Genomic DNA, 17,929 nt, shown 5'->3' with positions numbered 1-17,929 from the left:
ACTCACACATACCACTCACATAGCTCCAGTGGGTGGTACTAAGGCCTTACATGACCACACCCCTGCTGGCCTCAACCTAACCGAGAGGTTAGGGAGGGGCAAGCTAGACACCAAACAGGAAGTCAGTCTATCCAAGGGCTGAAGTTCCATGATACATACTTAAGAAATGCAGGTGGCCAGATTTTCTATCAGGTGGAAAAATCTAGTCTGCACAGAGATCATGGGGCGAATAAGCAAGGAAGTGCAGTAGGAAATGGACAGTCTTAAAGGTGCCTGTATTCTTGGTTCCAGCTTTTGAGACCCAGATGCACCTCCTTCCTTTTCCCCAAAATAAAATTTTACTAAATCCCTGTTTTGTTGGAAGAAACATGAGAGTTCCAATTAATACAAAGGGCTACCTCTGAGGGCAGGGGTCAGATCTTTCTTCTCTTCACCTTTTAGAGGGCCAAACTGGCTTAGTGCAGGCTGAGAGTGGCACTGTCTTTTATTCTTCCATATACTCTGCATACCTACTTTTGGGGATGGAGATCCGAAATGTGTCATTAACAGGGGAAGAAACAAAGAAAAAATTAAAGTGTAAAAATAGTATGTCTTATTTTTACAAATTGAGAATAAAGTTCAAGATTATACAAGCAAATGCAAATTAAATGTAATTTTTTCCCCTGGCCATCCTAAACTCAACTCCCAAAACGATCTTGTGAAACTCCTGGTATTTCCCTTGGAAACATTTGCTCTAAAACTTGGAAGGGATATGGAAAATAAAGAATTAAACATTATATAAATATGTAAGTATAGGAATACTGCCACACTGTCTCCTTAAACAGTCCTTTTTTAGAGTTATAAGGCATCCAGTAACGACCATTTAAAATCTGCAACTCCCTAATTGCTCTTTCAGTAGTTCCTGAGAAGCTACTTATGGGAGAGTGAAGGAAGAGAGAATTTGGGCAAAAACAGTGTTTACATTCAGAGTCTCCTTTCAAGCAAAGTCAAATACTTTAGAGCCAGAAGTGCTAACAGCATACAGCTCTCATTGAGAAGGAAGAAAAGTCAAGGCAATCTACTGAAACCCCTTTTCGTTTCAAAGAAGGAATACTACAGCTCCAGAAGCAACACCTGAGAATCAAACTACCTTGGGGGTACATCAGGGGGACACCCTAGGACCTGATACAATAGTCTTGCATCCTTAACAGCAAAAAAAATGAGAGGAGGCGGTCAAGAAACAGCTAGTCTTGCAACTGCTGAATTGTAAAATGACAATTTATCATCCAAACCAGGGCAAATTGGAGAATGAAGCGGGGCACAATGAATACATACATCAGGACAATAGGCATAAACGTGTGCTGTCTGACAGTTTTGCTCTTGTTGCCCAAGTTGGAGATCTCGGCTCACTGCAACCTCCACCTCCCGGGTTCAAGCCATTCTCCTGCCTCAGCCTTCTGAATAGCTTGGATTACAGGCACACGCCACCATGCCCGGCTAATTTTTTTGTATTTTAGTGGAAACGGGGTTTCACCACGTTAGCCAGGCTGGTCTCGAACTCCTGACCTCAGGTGATACACCCGCCTCGGCCTCCCAAAGTGCTGGGATTACAGGCATGAGCCACCACACCAGGCACTAAACTCTTATTTTTAACTCTTGATTTGATTCTCTTGGTTTTCCCAGGTTTAAAATTGTGACCATCTGCAAATACTGCTATATTCCACCATTTTTTCCAATAGTTAAATCTTTTATTTGATGTATTCTTGCACTGGCCAAGATATTATCAAACATCAGTGTTACTGGGCATCCTTGTTTTGTTTTCTGATTTCAAGAGTTCATAAAACAAGAATACCTGTTTAACATTGCTATCCTGGCACATACTGGGACAATACAGCCAGAGGTTAAATACTAGCTGGTGCAAACCTCCCAAGGTTCAAAATCAGGCTCTGTGGCTTATTTGCAACTTATCTTTGAGCAGACTATTTAACCTTTTGGCCTATATTTCATAATGTGTAAAATAAGCATAGTAATCTCAAAGCTGCAGGGATTAACTGAGATCATGTTAGTGCTTAAAACACTTACTTGGCACATAGTAAATACCAGGTTTTATCTTCTTTAACAATTTCATATTTAATTAGTTTTGCTGGTGTTTTACTTAGAATGTTCATTGTTTCTGTAAGTGAAACTGGGGCCAGGTGCAATGGTTCATGCTTGTCATTCTAGCACTTTGGGAGGCCAAGGCAAGAGGATTGCTTGAGCCCAGGAGTTGGAGACCAATCTAGGAGACAAAATGAGACCCCGTCTCCACAAAAAGTTTAAAAAATTATAGCTGGGTGTGGTGGCACATGCCTGTAGTCCTAGCTACTCAGGAGGCCAAGGCAGGAGGATTGCTTAGGCCTAGGGGTTCCGGGCTACAGTAAACTAGGACTGCGCCACTGTACTCCAGAATGGGTGATAAAGCAAAACCCTGTCTCAAAAACACATATAAAAGATAAATTGGGGCAGGGTGTGGTGGCTCACGCCTGTAATCCCAGCACTTTCAACATGGCAAAACACCATTTCTACAAAAATTAGCTGGGAGTGGTGGCTCACCCCTGTAACCCCGGCTACTCGGGAGACTGAGGCTGGAGAATCACTTGAGCTTGGGTGGAAGAGCTGCAGTGAGCAGAAAAAAAAAAAAAGATAAATTGGAATACAATTTTCGTCCTTTGTAATGTCTTATCAGTTGTTCTTATATTTTATATTTGATTAGGTTTTTAAGAGTTTAGGCTAGTTTTTATTTATTTTTACTTTTTGAGACGATGTCTTGTTCTGTCGCCCAGGCTGGAGTGCAATGGTGTGGTCTCAGCTCACTGCAACCTCCCCCGCCAGGTTCAAGCAATTCTCCTGTCTCAGCCCCCAAGTAGCTGGGACCATAGGCGTGTGCCACCACACCCAGCTAACTTTTGCATTTTTAGTAGAGACTGGGTTTCACCATGTTGGCTAGGCTGGTCTTGAACTCCTGACCCCAGGTGATCTTCCTGCCTCGGCCTCCCAAAGTGCTGGGATTCCAGGCATGAGCCACCGCACCTGGCCTAGGCTAGTTTTGTAACATGAATTTGGTATCTTTTGGTATTCTAGCATCTAGAATAAATCTAGTTTATATTTTTTGAAACTTTTAAAGAGAACATATAATTTCTACACGGGTATATATGTTAGGTATATCATTTATATAAGAGTATATAATTTCTATGCTAACTGGGTCTGGAGTACTCCTTCCCCTATCTGGTTGGGAGGCTACAACCTTTAATATATATTTAATATATTCCATAAGTTAAGGCCAGGCACAGTGGCTTACACCTGTAATCCCAGCACTTGGCCACTTAGGGAGGCCAAGGCGAATGGATCACTGCAGCCCAGTTCTAGACCAGCCTGGGCAACATAGTGAAACCCCATCTCTACAAAAAATACAAAAAAGTTATCTGGGCATGGTGGTGCACACCTGTAGTCCCAGTCACTCAGGAGGCTGAGGTAGGAGGATCACTCAAGCCCAGGTTGAGGCTACAGTGAGCCAAGACTGCGCCACTGCACTCCAGCCTGGGTGATAGAGTGAGACATTGTCGCAAAAAAAAAAAAAAAAAGAAAAGGAAAAAGAAAAAAAATATATATATATACACACACACATGCACACACACACATATAGTTAACAATCTATTCAAGTGCTCTACTTCTTAAATACATACATATTTAAATATTTACATACATTTAAAATATCCCCCACCCCTCCCTTTTAGCTTCCATGAGGAAGGCTTGCCCTCTTCCAATTTATATATATTTAAATATTTACATATATTATTAAATATGGTTAACAATCTATTCAAGTGCTCTACTTCTTAAGACAATTCTGAAAAGCAATCAGTTCCACCTTCATTATTAGCTCTTTCAAAGTTGTGTATGACACACAAATTTAGACCCAGTGTCTATGGTTACTTGGTCACTTTCTTCTGGATATACTCCTGTCTTGTTCCTCTTCCCTCTCTGTATTTCGTATTATTCCTTCCTCTTCTCAATAACAAAAGCCTCCATAAAAGACAGTCTTTTGACCTTTTCAAACATCTGAAGGGCATCAGCATACAATCTCGTATGCTAAGCACATTGATTCCTTCTGTCTTCCTTTCACTATGTTTAAAAAGTTGGGGACCTTCTGTAAGACTAAAAAAGAAAAAACATTCCCTGCCCCTCCCTTTCAGCTTCTGTGGGGAAGGGTTGCCCTCTTTCCATCAACTCAGTTTCCAATCACTATGTGAACAAGACCAAGACTAGCTTCTGAGTAAACGAATAGGTTAGCAACGATCTTCAAGAACAGAAATGGATTATTTTAACAATATAAAAACAGAAAGTATTTACTTTGCTGTGTTTACATACAGGAAGATACTAACAGTTCCTAGTTCCTTCCTGCCTACATGGGAAGGTTAAGGCATAGGGATGCAGGCCACCATACCTGTGACTAATGTGCCATATGAGACTCCCCCAAAGCATATTAGATAGCTATAATGAACACAAGTAAAAGGATCCTATAAAGACATCAAAATGAGGCCAGGCGCAGTGGCTCATGCCTGTAATCCCAGCACTTTGGGAGTCCAAGGTGGGCAGCTCACTTGAGGCCAGGAGTTCAAGACCAGCCTGGCCACCTGTAATCCCAGCTACTCAGGAGGCTGAGGCACGAGAATCACTTAAATCCAGGAGGCAGAGGCTGCAGTGAGCCAAGATCGTGCCGCTGCATTCCAGCCCAAGTAACAGAGAGAGACTCTGTCAAAAAAAAAATTAATTAAATTAAAAAGCAAAAACATCAAAATGATTTTAAGTCCTAGAAAAATATTCCAATTTAAACTGTACAATTTAATATTTTCAGATAATCTCAAATATGGAAGAACCATGCATTCTTTCAGGAATCCTATCCTGCCCCATCCTTATCTAAGACATTTAATAGAATCCTACTAAAAAAGGAAATAGTTAATAAATGGATGGTAGCTTCTAGAAATCAACACATAGCTCGGACTCTGGCAATCAACATCAAGTGCAGTCTCATGATTTGTAGATTCCATCTTTTCCTTTTATGGAAAAATCGTACTTTTAACTTTCCTAATTTTCTTGCATGGCTCCATTTCATCACAACTCCTCAAAGATCATTGACAGCAACTCAGTCATGAGAAATGAAAGTTCTCTGTGTCCTGAGACATCAAACATCCTGACCAGGAGACTTGATCTCATCTGTTTCTGTATCAGAAATGTCCTACGTTCCAGGATGATGCTACATTCCAGTATCCTGTGGTAGAGGCAGCATGGTAGGTTGCAAGTTCAAGCTCTGTGACCTGGGTTTCAAATCTAGGACCACTTTCTACATGTATAACTTCAGGCCAATTACATAATTTGCTTGTTTTTCTCCATTACTCACCTAAAAGTATGAGGACAAAATTTGATATTAAAAAGGGCTATTAAAAGATTAAACGAGGTAAACTATTCACAGAGGTCTTAAACAATTTATCAGCAGCTAACATACATGTGCTATGTTAGCAATTATTTATTCTTTTTATTACATTCCTCCTGTTCACACAAGTAGAGAATCTGTATGCCTTTATGTTCTTTTCTTTTTCTTTTTTTTTTTTTTTTTTGGAGACAGTCTCCGTCTGTCACCCAGGCTGGAGTGCAGTGGTGCAATCTTGGCTCACTGCAACCTCCACCTCCCAGGTTCAAGCAATTCTCATGCCTCAGCCTCCCAAGTAGCTGGGATTACAGGTGTGTGTCACCACACTCAGCTAATTTTTGTATTTTTAGTAGAGACAGGGTTTCACCGTTTTGCCCAGGCTGGTCTCAAACTCCTAAAAGCCCCAAGGGATCCACCCACGTCAGCCTCCCAAAGTGCTGGAATTACAGGTGTGAGCCACACCACCAGGCCCTCTATGCTATTTTCATACTGAATTGGTACGTGGTGGTGATGCTGATTGGAACCTCTTATTTCAGCAACTTCAGGTCACACTGAAGACAAACTGGAGTATAAAAGAAACAAACTGAGAAACAATCCATGGCTAGAAAACTCAAATGCCTCAGTAGTGCCATTAATATACGAAGTAGCGAGCTATGTTTAAGACAATGGGAACCCCTGGCCAAACAATGCCTCGAGGGCACGAACAGGGCAGGGCAAGACATACGCTGAGTTCTTTTTCCTCCTACCCTCTAATCTCCTGCCCAGGGCTTCTACTGGCCAGACCCAACCAAAGCCCAATCAGCAGGCAGGGGGTTCTGGGTGCCCCAGTGATAGTGCGGCTCTCCAAGGACAGTGTGGGGTGGGGCACTAAAAGGAGGCGAAGGGTCTGGGAGGTGAGACAACTGGAGGATCAACTCAAAGACAACACACTGCAGGAACGTACAGATGAGGACACACCTGCTGCAGAAGGGGCAGCAGGATTTCAGTGATGTGGCTTTGGAGAGTAAAACTTACTCCCCCAAGAATGTTGAATCAGAGACTTGCTTGTCTTCCTGTTTCTGGGGGAGGTTCAACCTTAAATTTAAGTGGGGTGGGTTCAGGAAGCCCAAAGCAGAAAAATGAAAATAAAGTGTCTAAACCAGAAAGGAAAAAAAAAAAAAAAAAAAAAAAAAGATAATGGGAAATCAGGCTCCAACTATTGTAAATCCCCTGTAAATGTCCCTTTTCTTAGGTCAGGACACAAAACTAAACCCCAAAGGCAATATAATACATTGAGAATGGGCAAACTCACTATACCTGCAGAAACGTGGATAAAACAGGAAACAGTAACTTTTTAATTTTAATGAATTAAAACTACAAGAAAGCTAAATTAATAGGTTACAGGTATCGATATATTTGTATTTAATTACAAGCTTATAAAGAATTAAAAAAAAGGCTTGAATAGCCGCTAAAGTATTCGTTCTTTTCTTTAACAAAACTAAAAATTAAGAAAGTTAAAAAAGAATAGTTTTAAAACTATACAATAATATACTATAAAGCTCGGCAACCGAGTGTCCACTTGCAACTGATACAAAACAACTTTAAGTGGCTCCTTTTCGCTATTTTTAAAACTTACTATTTCAGAGGGCTGAGATCACAACAAATGATACATCCAACTAGAGATCAAGAGTCTAGCTTTACTTGGAGGTTACTTAAACACTTCCACAGTCTTAAAATACTTTTCAAAGTACGTACAGTACAGCAGAAAGAATTTGAGACTTCAACCATCATAAAAGCTAAAATGTATTGGGCACTTAGAGCACACTAGCAGACACACTATGCATGGCATTCTTACTGAATCCTTACAGCTACTTTATGCATAGGTTCTATTATTGCTCTGTTACAAATGAGAAAGCTGAGGAAGAACAGGCATTAAACACCCTGCCCAACAACACACAACCAGGATTTAAATCCTGAATGGCCAGAGCCCCTCCCATCTCATTTCTACACTGAGCTTTCGTTTTCTCACTTATACAACAGTTTGGGGCTGGGCAAGGTGGCTCATGCCTGTAATCCCAGCATTCTGGGATGCTGGTGCAGGAGGATCGCTTCAGCCCAGGAGTTTAAGGCCAGCCTGGGCAATATAGTGAGATCCCATCTCTACAAAACATATTTTTTAAATAGAAAAATGAAAGTTTGTATCGTATATTTTCACTCTAACGTAAGTTTATAAATTCATGTAACCTTGTAGTGTCTCTCAAATTGCACGCTGAATTATTTTCGCAGTCCATAAAAAGCATTAAGAAATAAAACAGAAAATATCAGAATGCATTATATGTAGTAAGACCTAAGTACTGTTTCATGAAATTTCTTTTTCAGTTTTGAGAGTGTGTGTATATGTCTTGGGTCACTGATCAAAAATATAATTTCTCACTGCAGGCTGAAAAAAAAAAAAAAAAGGCTTGGAAAGCCACTACAATCTTAGTTGAATTTCAACTGATAAAAAATTATCATCCCAATTAGCAAGTAAATGCTTTGAATGCCATACTAATAAGTATGCAAATCAGAGGGTTTCTCAAACTGTGTTCCAGTAGAACCTTTCTTCAAGATGTTTGTGGGTATTTCCTGGGGGGAGGGGGTGTTCTTTCGACCAAATACACTTGAAGGAAGGAAATATAAGGTGCAGTATTTCTCAACTTGCCAATACACACTACTAAAAACTCTGACAAGCTCTGCAGAAAAACAGTAACACAATCACCATCAAAAATAAACATCTGTTTAACTACGTTTAACCCAGTGTTCTCCCAAGTTAAAATCTCACCCTGGAAGCTCTCCTATAAACAATCTCTCATAAGACTGGCATTCTACAAAACACAATCTGGGAAACACGGCTTTATGTGGAACTTATCTGGGAAAAGGGGATCCTCATAACCTTCAATTATCATAGTATGTAAATCACTTTCAAATAAGCACAAATATAGCTGAAATAAAAAGATAAACAGAAAAAAACTGTATTTTGGTTAAGTATTTCATCTCTGCTAAGCAAATTTTTTTTCTTTTTTCTTGAGATGGAGTTTCCTTGTTGCCCAGGCTGGATCCCGGCTCACTGCAACCTCCACCCCCAGGGCTCAAGCAATTCTCCCGCCTCAGCCTTCTAAGTAGCTGGGATTACAGGCACCTGACACCATGCCAGGCTAATTTTTGTATTTTTAGTAGAGACAGTTTCGCCATGTTGGCCAGGCAGGTCTTGAGCTCCTGACCTTAAGTGATCTGCCCATCTTGGCCTCCCAAAGTGCTGGGATTACAGGCATGAGCCACCATGCTAACTGCCAAAGTTTTCTCATACTCTATCCTGGCTAACATGGTGAAACCCTGACTCTACTAAAAATACAAAAAAATTAGCTGGGTGTGGTGGTGGGTGCCTGTAGTCCCAGCTACTCGGCAGACTGAGGCAGGAGAATGGCGTAAACCCGGAAGGTGGAGGTTGCAGTGAGCGGAGATCGCGCCACTGCATTTGAGCCTGGGCGACAGAGCAAGAATCCTTCTCAAAAAAAAAAAAAAAAGTTTTATCATACTATCACATAGCTGTATCATTTAGTATTTATAGAAAGAACGTATTACTATACTCTGAAAACATGAGGTGGGGAAAAGGGGAGAGGATATCAATTTTAAGAGGTAAAAAACAAAAAACCTCTATTCAAATAAATGACAATCTAGAGACATGAAACTTATATACATATGAAAAACCTGTAACTCACCAATGCTGAACAGCGATGAAACCATACTGTAACTAGAGAGATGGAAGCCAAAAGAGTATCTACATGGGTCATGTTAACAGCCTGAGTTTCTGTCTCCCTGCTATAGAATTCAAAAGTAAATGAACTGGCTGGCTGATCACATGCCATCAAAGCAGGAAAAAACTTGTTTACCGAGAGCTCCTTGAGGCCCGGTCTTTAGAACACTACCTAGCACAAGGGGCATTAAAAACTGCTTAAGCCTGGTGCGGTGGCATCCCAGCACTTTGGGAGGCGGAGGTGGGCGGATCACAAGGTCAGGAGTTTGAGACCAGCCTGGCCAAGATGATGACACCCTGTCTAAAATTAGCTGTGCATGGTGGTGCACACCTGCAATCCCAGCTACTCGGGAAGTTGAGGTGGGAGAATCACTTGAACCTGGGAGGCGGAGGCTGCAGTGAGCCAAGATCGTGTCATTGTACTCCAGCCTGGGCAACAGAGTGAGACTTCGTCCTGAGCAAAAAAACAAACTACTTGTGGACCAAATAAATAACAGACATTTGAGGAATTATGAATGCTAATGGGTGGTGCATATCACCTTTATGTCTTACCAGTGACAGAATCCTGAGCTGCAAAGAACCCTGTGATCTAAGCCAGGATGCCACCTTTACATAGGTAGGGAATTAACACCAACTACAGCGAAAGCATGTTCTTTACATCCCCAAATTTGATTCTACATTTTTGGTCCTTTCTTTCCCACTCTCACTGCCTTTGGTTAACATCTTTCCTTCCCCTAAAACAAACAGCTCGCAGAATTTTTTTTTTTTTTTTTTTTTTTTTTTTTTTTTTTGAGACGGAGTCTCGCACTGTGTCACCCAGGCTGGAGTGCAGTGGCGCGATCTTGGCTCACTGCAAGCTCCGCCTCCCAGGTTCACGCCATTCTCCTGCCTCAGCCTCCGAGTAGCTGGGACTACAGGCGCCCGCCACCACGCCCGGCTAGTTTTTTTTTTTTGTATTTTTAGTAGAGACGGGGTTTCACCATGTTAGCCAGGATGGTCTCGATCTCCTGACCTCGTGATCCACCCGCCTCGGCCTCCCAAAGTGCTGGGATTACAGGCTTGAGCCACCGCGCCCGGCCGAGCTCGCAGAACTTTACAACACAGTTGTGACAACAAAACTGATGTGAGGCTTGAGGATTTGTTAATAAATAGCCTGACTTATTAAGCTTGTACTTTACAAACATAAAACATTTAGTTCTACAACTACTTATTCATAAGCACAAAGGTAGAAAATTTGAAAATACACATTTTGATGTTACTCTCTTTACCCTAAGCAGAGAACTTCAGTACTATGAAATAACACTAGGCATCTGACCAACTGGGAGAAAAAAGGTTAAAGCACAGTCACATGCCATGAAGTACTCACACAGACTGTAAGACCACCAGCAAAAGGGGAGGGAACCAGTGCAGGAGAAAAAGGCAAGTCAGAAGCCTACATACAAATCACTGAAAATAAGGGCAAGAGAACTTGAGGGGTTTTCAATCTGGGACCCTTGGTGTAATAATGGGATGACTGAAGCCCAGAGAGATGGAGTTACTTGTCCAGAGTGACAACATAATTAGTCAGAGTCAGGACCCAGCCCAGAGCTTCTGATTCCCAGGCTTCTGTGTTTCCCACTGTAACACAGGCCTCCCATCTTCTCTACAAGAATAATGTGGAAATTAAATACTATCTACTGGCCTAACTAAACTATAAGCCACTAATCAAATTATGACTATACAACTAAAGCATTTGTAATAAACCATCTCTTTTAGATTATAACATGTGGTTACTGCTTGGAAATCTATTAAAATCCAAATTAGGATCTATTTATAAACCTTCATTCTAAAATACTAATTCAAAACTGCTCAGCAAGGAAAACAAAATGATTTCATATGAGGGAGTCATACCCTATTTCAGGGAGCACATATTTTGAAGTGAGGCAGACCTAAGTTCAAATTCTGGCTCAACTGTGCAATGTCTGTGTTATCCTGGACAAACCCCTCACTTTGGTTTCCCATCAATAATGATGTTGGGAACAATACTACCTAAGAGGTTTGCCCAACATTTAGTGTACCTAAATGGTAATTTGTTCCCCCAAGCTAACTAATTTTTGTTAATTTCCCTTGATTCTTTCCTATTTCAACTTTTAACTTCATACACCCCTCCCAAATGACTTGCCAGCTACATCACAAATATTATGAATATTAGTATATTAAACCTTAAAAAAGAATTATATGACAAAGAGCATTTAATATATTTTGAATACAACCTTTGTAAATGTTAGTGAAAAGATTCAAAAGGAGACATTATTGCATAAAGTATGATACTTAATTCAAGTAAACTGGACAAAGAATGAAGAAAACCGGGCTCCAGATTCAGTCCTGTGGCTAATAGGCCATACAAGCCTAGGAAAGAGACTTCACTTTGCAGAAAGCTACACCTGTTACCGCTCACAGTGAACCAAACTCTGCTCTAGTTATGGTGGGCCTCAGTGTTCCCACCTGCAGAAAGAACCATTCTGCCCAGGTTGTCTCTGAAGTTCTAAAGTTTCTCCCACCTGGAAAAGCCTATCCTCGGCATCACACAACTTATGTCTAGGCATCTGATATATGGCAGCACATCAGATGTAGCAACTCATTTAATCGTCCTCCAACCCTCTCAGATATTGTCTATTATTACCATCCAAGGAATTCAAGCTAGACAGAAGGAACTTAAGGTTATAGAGCCCACAGCAGAGGAATGAGGGTTCAAAATCTAGGCAGTCTGGCTGCACCTGTGCTTTTAACCACTAGCTAACACTGCCTCTCCAAATTCTATAAATCTAAGAGTGGGCCTTAACTACAGACATGTCAACAGAAACCTGTTCAAGTATTTCTTCCTAGTGCCTCAATACAGCTGACATATAATCTACTGTGAAGGGAGGCAACAGTGACTAACATGTTAACAGTCCGTACCCTGTAAAGAGCAAGTTACAGTTCATTAGACAAGGTCAAAGTAGGAACTTAATTAAGATAAAGCTACACAATGTATGTTCTGTTTCTCAAACATATTACCAAAATAAAGTGTGTGATTTTTTTAACAGTATCGTACTTTCTTGGTCCTCAACAATTTTTGCTAGATAATGCTCCCAGAGAATAATTACCATATAAAACCAAACTGCCACTAAATAATGGCTAGATTTTCTCCATCTTTGAAAATATGCATATGAACACACACACAAACGAACAAGCAAACACAATCTATAACTTAAAACACTATATTCTGAGTACCAAGACAAAAGCTATTAAAGATCATACAAATAGGTATGCACTGGATATGGTCAACATAAATGGCCAAGGCGGGATTTACCTCCCTCCTTTGGAGCCACTTCACACCCGAATGACCTCTTGCAATTCTCTGCATGCCATTCTCCCTTCCTCTGCAGGCTTGACATCACAGCTGCTATAAACCACAATTCTGCTGTCCCCTCACCCCTTCTGTTTTAAAAGTTAAAAGCACTGTGGGACTGGGAAGCTCTGTGAAACAGAAATGGCACAATGAAGGACTAAAACGCACCCCACCCGCCAAAAATGCAGATGGCAACAAGCTGTTAACCTGATTTCATCACCACCAGTCTATGATCTGCCACCTAGGCCCACAGTAACTCTTCTCATAATCCTTGGAGGGCCTGAGAAACAGGCAGAACACTGATCATTTTATTCACAGACCGGTCTACTCTCCAAATGGTGATGGCAGAAATATTTGCTTCACTTTACTCTGCCCCCATATTCTGGACTATAGAGATTAGGGGAGTTGAGGACAGTCTCTCTTTCCCACTGCAAGACTCCCTTGCAGGAGAATTTTTTAAAAAGTGGTTGGGATCTGGTCGGAGAGTCAGTAAGAGCACATAATGTAAGAACTCACACAGTTCAATTCCTTCTGTAATTAAAGAAGGCTCTAATACAAGTCTTCTCACAATAGCCAAAAGATACTGATGACTAAATCGCTACGCAATTTTAGATTACTTGACTTCATAATGCCAGATCTTTACACCTCAGTAATAACAAGTCACAAGTAATTTAACCCAGAGATTCGGAGATTTGATCTTTTTTCACACAATTTTATCACACAACAAAGTGTGTAAAAAAAATGTCTACCAAAGTTTTTCTGTTATCCATATTAATCCACCTTCCACAGTCCCATTTCTGTAACATGTAAAGACATTCATAAAACCAAATGCCCAATTAAAAGGAGCAATGAAAAAGAGGAAAATGAATTTTTATTTTTATTATTTTTATTTTATGTATATGTCTTTCAAGATGGGGTATCACTCCGTCACCCAAGCTGGAATGCCATGATCACAGTTCACTGAGGCTGCAAATTCCCGGACTCAGGCAATCCCTCCTGCCTCAGCCTCTTGAGTAGCTAAGACAACAGGCACACACACCACCATGCCCAGCTAATTTTTTCATTTTTGTAGATGTGGGGTCTTGCTATGTTGCTCAAGTCAGCCTCCACCTCTTGGGCTCAAGCAATCCTCCCACCTTGGCCTCCCAAAGCATTGAGATTATAGGAGTAAGCTACACCCCTCGCCCTGAACTTTAAAAATAGGGCTGGAGGTCGGTGTGGTGGCTCACGCCTATAATCCCAGTGCTTTGGGAGGCTGGGGCAGGAGGATGGCATAAGACCAGGAGTTCAAGACCAGCCTGGGCAACACAACAAGACCCCATCTCTTTTAATTAAAACATTTTTTAAATTAAAAAATAAAATAGACCTGGAATAGAAACAATGCCAGAAATGTAACCAAAAGACAATACCTAAAACGAAATTCCGTCCCACTATTCAATTTTATTTTGGGGGGGTGGGGTTGGGGAAGTTGGATTTGTGTATTTTCTCATGGCAGATGGCAAAACTGTGAGTGATTAGTCATCAATCTGGAAAAAAGGCTCTTGGGAAATATGGCAGTAACTAAAGAAATCTATAATCCCACAAAAGTTGATCAAAACAGAAAACTTTAGTAAATATTCCAAGATAATAAAGACCCTGTGTGGCATACACATTTGCAATATACAAATATTCAAAAAAAATCAAGTTACCAAACCCCATACTTACACTGGACTTTATTAGCAGTTTTTCTATATTAACTTTAGGAAACGTACACAGCCTTACTCAGCATCTCACTTTATACGTGATGAAACAGAAACAGAGATCTTATTAATACACCTTAGAATGCAAAATACATGGGAAAAAACTGACTTAGTACAAGAACCTGAAGTAGAAAATGTTAATGAAGGGAAGTAAGCTGCCTTGAAATTAAAATACAAATATTCAGGCGGGCTTGGACGCTCACACCCGTAATCCGTGCACTTTGGGAGAGGATCACTTGAGCCCAGCAGTTCAAGACCAGTCTGGGCAACATGGCAAGATCCGGTCTCTATAAAAATACAAAAATTAGCTGGATGTGATGGTACAAGCTTGTGGTCCCATCTACGGGAGGCTGAAGTTGGAGGATGGCTTGAGCCTAGGAGGTTGAGGTTGCAGTGAGCCGTGTTCGCACCACTGCACTTCAGCCTGAGCAACAGAGAACCTGTCTCAAAAACCAAAACCAAGAAAGCAAATACCACCCATTTGTTATAGTATCAAACCATTTCATGAAATATTCTATGCTGATATCCAGCCTGAATCTTCGTGTTATCATGGTCAAAAAATAGTTACCCTATATGGATGGCCCTAGTGTAGAGACTATTTTTCAGAAGCGAAGTGGGAGGTAGGAAGGGACACTGCATCGCCGTCTGTGGGGGATGGTATACCAGCCATGATCATAATCTTTTGACAGCATCCTTTTAGAAGTCCATTCACTCCTATAGCAGAGATCTGTGTGCTTTCTTCCTCTTCCATACCTCATGACAACACACATCCTGCCAATAAAAACTTTATTCAACAAGCAAGAGGATCCAAGTCTTACAGAGAAATAAATGTACTTGAAACAAGAAGCTTTTAGAAAAAGTTCTGTCCACACTAGTAGTTATTAAGCGTAACTACTGCATTTCATCTGACGTAAATAATACAACCTTGTCAGGAAAACATAACACGCTTAAAAGATTTCCATTCCTGAGTAAAAATTTTTTATCTAAAGATATTTAATGATAAGAAAAGCTTAGGGATATGTGTGTGTATACATATGCATACAATATATTTCATTATGCAGAGAAAAAATACACAGAAAAAGACTGGAAAGAAAATACGCGAAAATGTTAACAGTAACCAAATCTAAGTGGTAAGATTATAGAAAATGTTATAAAGATTTTCTAGTAATCCCTGAATTTTGCAAGCTTTGACAAAGATCATGTATTATTTTGAAATGTAGAAAATTTTTAAACTGCAAAAAGGTGGCATTTGAATGCTTACAAAACTTAGGCCCTAAGCTGCTTTCACAGATTGTATATTCTAGATTTCAAATACAGCTGCTAATTACTTCCTAGCAATTTGAAGAAACTACAAAATAAAGCTAAACACTTTCACTTCTGGCTCTACTATAAAGATCTCGCAATAAAATAAAAATAAAAACAAAGTTTTACCTTTCTACAAAAAGGTCTACGTCCGGTTTTCTACAGAATATTAGTAACTATTTTTAAAAAATCGTCAATTTGTTATTTTACACAAATGCCACCTCAAAGAATGTAGGTTTAACTTAGTAATTCCAAAGTACAGACGCCTAATACAAAGTGCAATAAGTTTTTATGCATTTTAGCGAACGCACAAACAGAAACACCTTCTGTGTGCAGATGAGCTTATTTTATATACACCTTTTCATTACCTCTTAAGAGCCTGACATCTAATGAAGCTTTCTGCAAAGGTACTTTGCTTAGCTTGGGCATGGATTTACTTGAATATCTGGGAAGCTGTCAAAATCGATCTGAAACTGCATTATATTCAAGGCACAGAATGTCAACTCCTGACTGGGCCTCCTTCTCTCTTCTTTCACAAGAGCGCCTTTAATATCCCCTAGCCTACATTTCCGGGCTCATGAGTCACTGAGAAATGAGCTCTAAGTTTCTCTCAGAACGCTGCTCAAATAGCTCCTCTACAGCATTCAAGGATCTGGCCCCAAAATACCTCTTTAGCCCCATACCCCCCGCCCCCTGCACCACGCCAACAAACGGAATTATCCATGATTTCCAGGCTTTGTCTTCTCGTTTTTGCTGCCCCTTCCACACATCTCTTCTGCAACCCTCCTCTCCTAAATCCCATCAGGCCTTCAAGACTCTGCTCAGCACCCCCCGCCCAGGACGCCTTCCAGGTTTCTGCTAGGCAGAAGTGATCGGTTCGGTTTTTCCGGGTGCCCTTCCAGCACTCTGTCGTTCTTTCACAGGACTTATCACCTCCTTCCCGGTATCGCAGTTATTTGTGTACTCGTCTTATCTCCCACACCAGAGCCTAAGCTCCTCGGGGGAGGGGACCGGGGCCCGCTTCACCTTTGAATCCCTCCGGCGCGGGTCGACTACGGCGCCTGCACGCAGTCTGCGCTCCGGGTGATTCCACTGAACTCGAGAACGCTCCGACCGCACAATTCCTAACCAGAAATCAGTTAGGCATTTTCCTGAATTGATCACAACGCTGGTATCTGCCTCCCGACAACAGGAAGTTTACCAGGGGCGGGAGCGAGGCGCCGGAGTCCGGGTGCAGCCGGTGACAGTTGACCCGGTCCGCACTTCCCCGCCCTCCCGACTCCGGCCCGGACCACCCCGAGCCGCCAGCCCCGCCTGAGAACCACGGAGGGGGCGGCAGGAGCGCCTGGACCGCAGGCCCCCGGGAGCCCCACGCCGGCGAAGGCAAAGGGAGCGTCTCAGCGAGGGCTGGGGCCGAGCCGGGAGGAGAGGGCAGGCCGGGCCCGGCTGCTCCCGCTGGCTCCGGGGCCCAGCTGGGCCGGGGCCGCCGCCACCCAAGAAAATGGAGGCAACCCCGGGGCCGGTGAGGGCCCGGCGGGACAGGCGGAAGCCGGGCAGCCGCCGCACCACGAGCAGGGCCGGGCCGGGGGTCACTCACGGGGCTGGGCCAGGCGTTCCCTTCTCTGCCTCCGCGTCGTCGCCGTCGCCGTCCTCGGCCGCCGCCGCCTCGGGCTGCTCGTTCGGTCCCCGCGGCGTGGCTCGGACGCTCGGCCCCTCCGTTGTCTTCCGCCCGTTCCTGCTCCCGGCGACGGGCTCCCGCGGCGGCGGCGGCGGCTGCGCGGGCGGACGGCGGCCCAGGGGCTCCCGCGGCTGCCGCCGCGCTGCTGCGTTCACTTGGGTTGCCGCTGCTGCTGTGGGGCCCGGCGCCGCCTTAGTCTTCGTCTGTGCCCCCGCCCCGGCGCCTGAAGGTTCTGTGTCTCCCAGGCCGCGCCGCTCCACGATCCCCTCGCCCAGCTCGCGGCCCGAGCCCGGCTTTGACGTGCGCACTGCGCAGCCGCCGAGGACGCGACGACGGGCGGCGCCGCAACGCCCCCTTCCGCCTTGGGCGCCCCCGAGCGGCTGGCGGACTCAGGGCGCCGCGAGTTGGCGCGAGGCCCGAACGGGAGGGGCCGCAGAGAAAAGCACAAGTCAACCCCCGCAGTTCCTCTTCCTCCGCCGCAGCTTCCAAGGCGGGGCTCATCCCCTTCTGTTCCGCCTGAGCGCTCTTCCAGCGGGAATCGCACGCCCACTTTGAACGACCACTTCCTCAACTCTTCAGGCTTAATTCTGCGAAAGGCCTGGATCCCACTTTGTGCAGACCGATT

The 17,929-nt window shown here is 43.0% G+C and overlaps 1 protein-coding gene across 3 annotated transcripts in view; it reads right to left on the bottom strand.

Moving 5' to 3' along the window:
* The window catches only part of CAB39 (calcium binding protein 39), a 105,131-nt gene extending 87,516 nt beyond the window's left edge, over window positions 1-17,615 (bottom strand). For all 3 annotated transcript variants that reach the window (XR_012421551.1, XM_005574564.3, XM_065526217.2), the window contains exon 1: window positions 17,224-17,615. The gene's annotated coding sequence lies outside the window, so the exon portion shown is untranslated. The remainder of the gene's footprint in view (window positions 1-17,223) is intronic.
* Between the last annotated feature and the right edge of the window lie 314 nt (window positions 17,616-17,929).

This window comes from Macaca fascicularis, chromosome 12, assembly GCF_037993035.2.
Source record: "Macaca fascicularis isolate 582-1 chromosome 12, T2T-MFA8v1.1".
NCBI lineage: Eukaryota > Metazoa > Chordata > Mammalia > Primates > Cercopithecidae > Macaca > Macaca fascicularis.
Note: the sequence above shows the minus strand (reverse complement) of the source record. Positions and strands in the feature narration are given on the sequence as shown.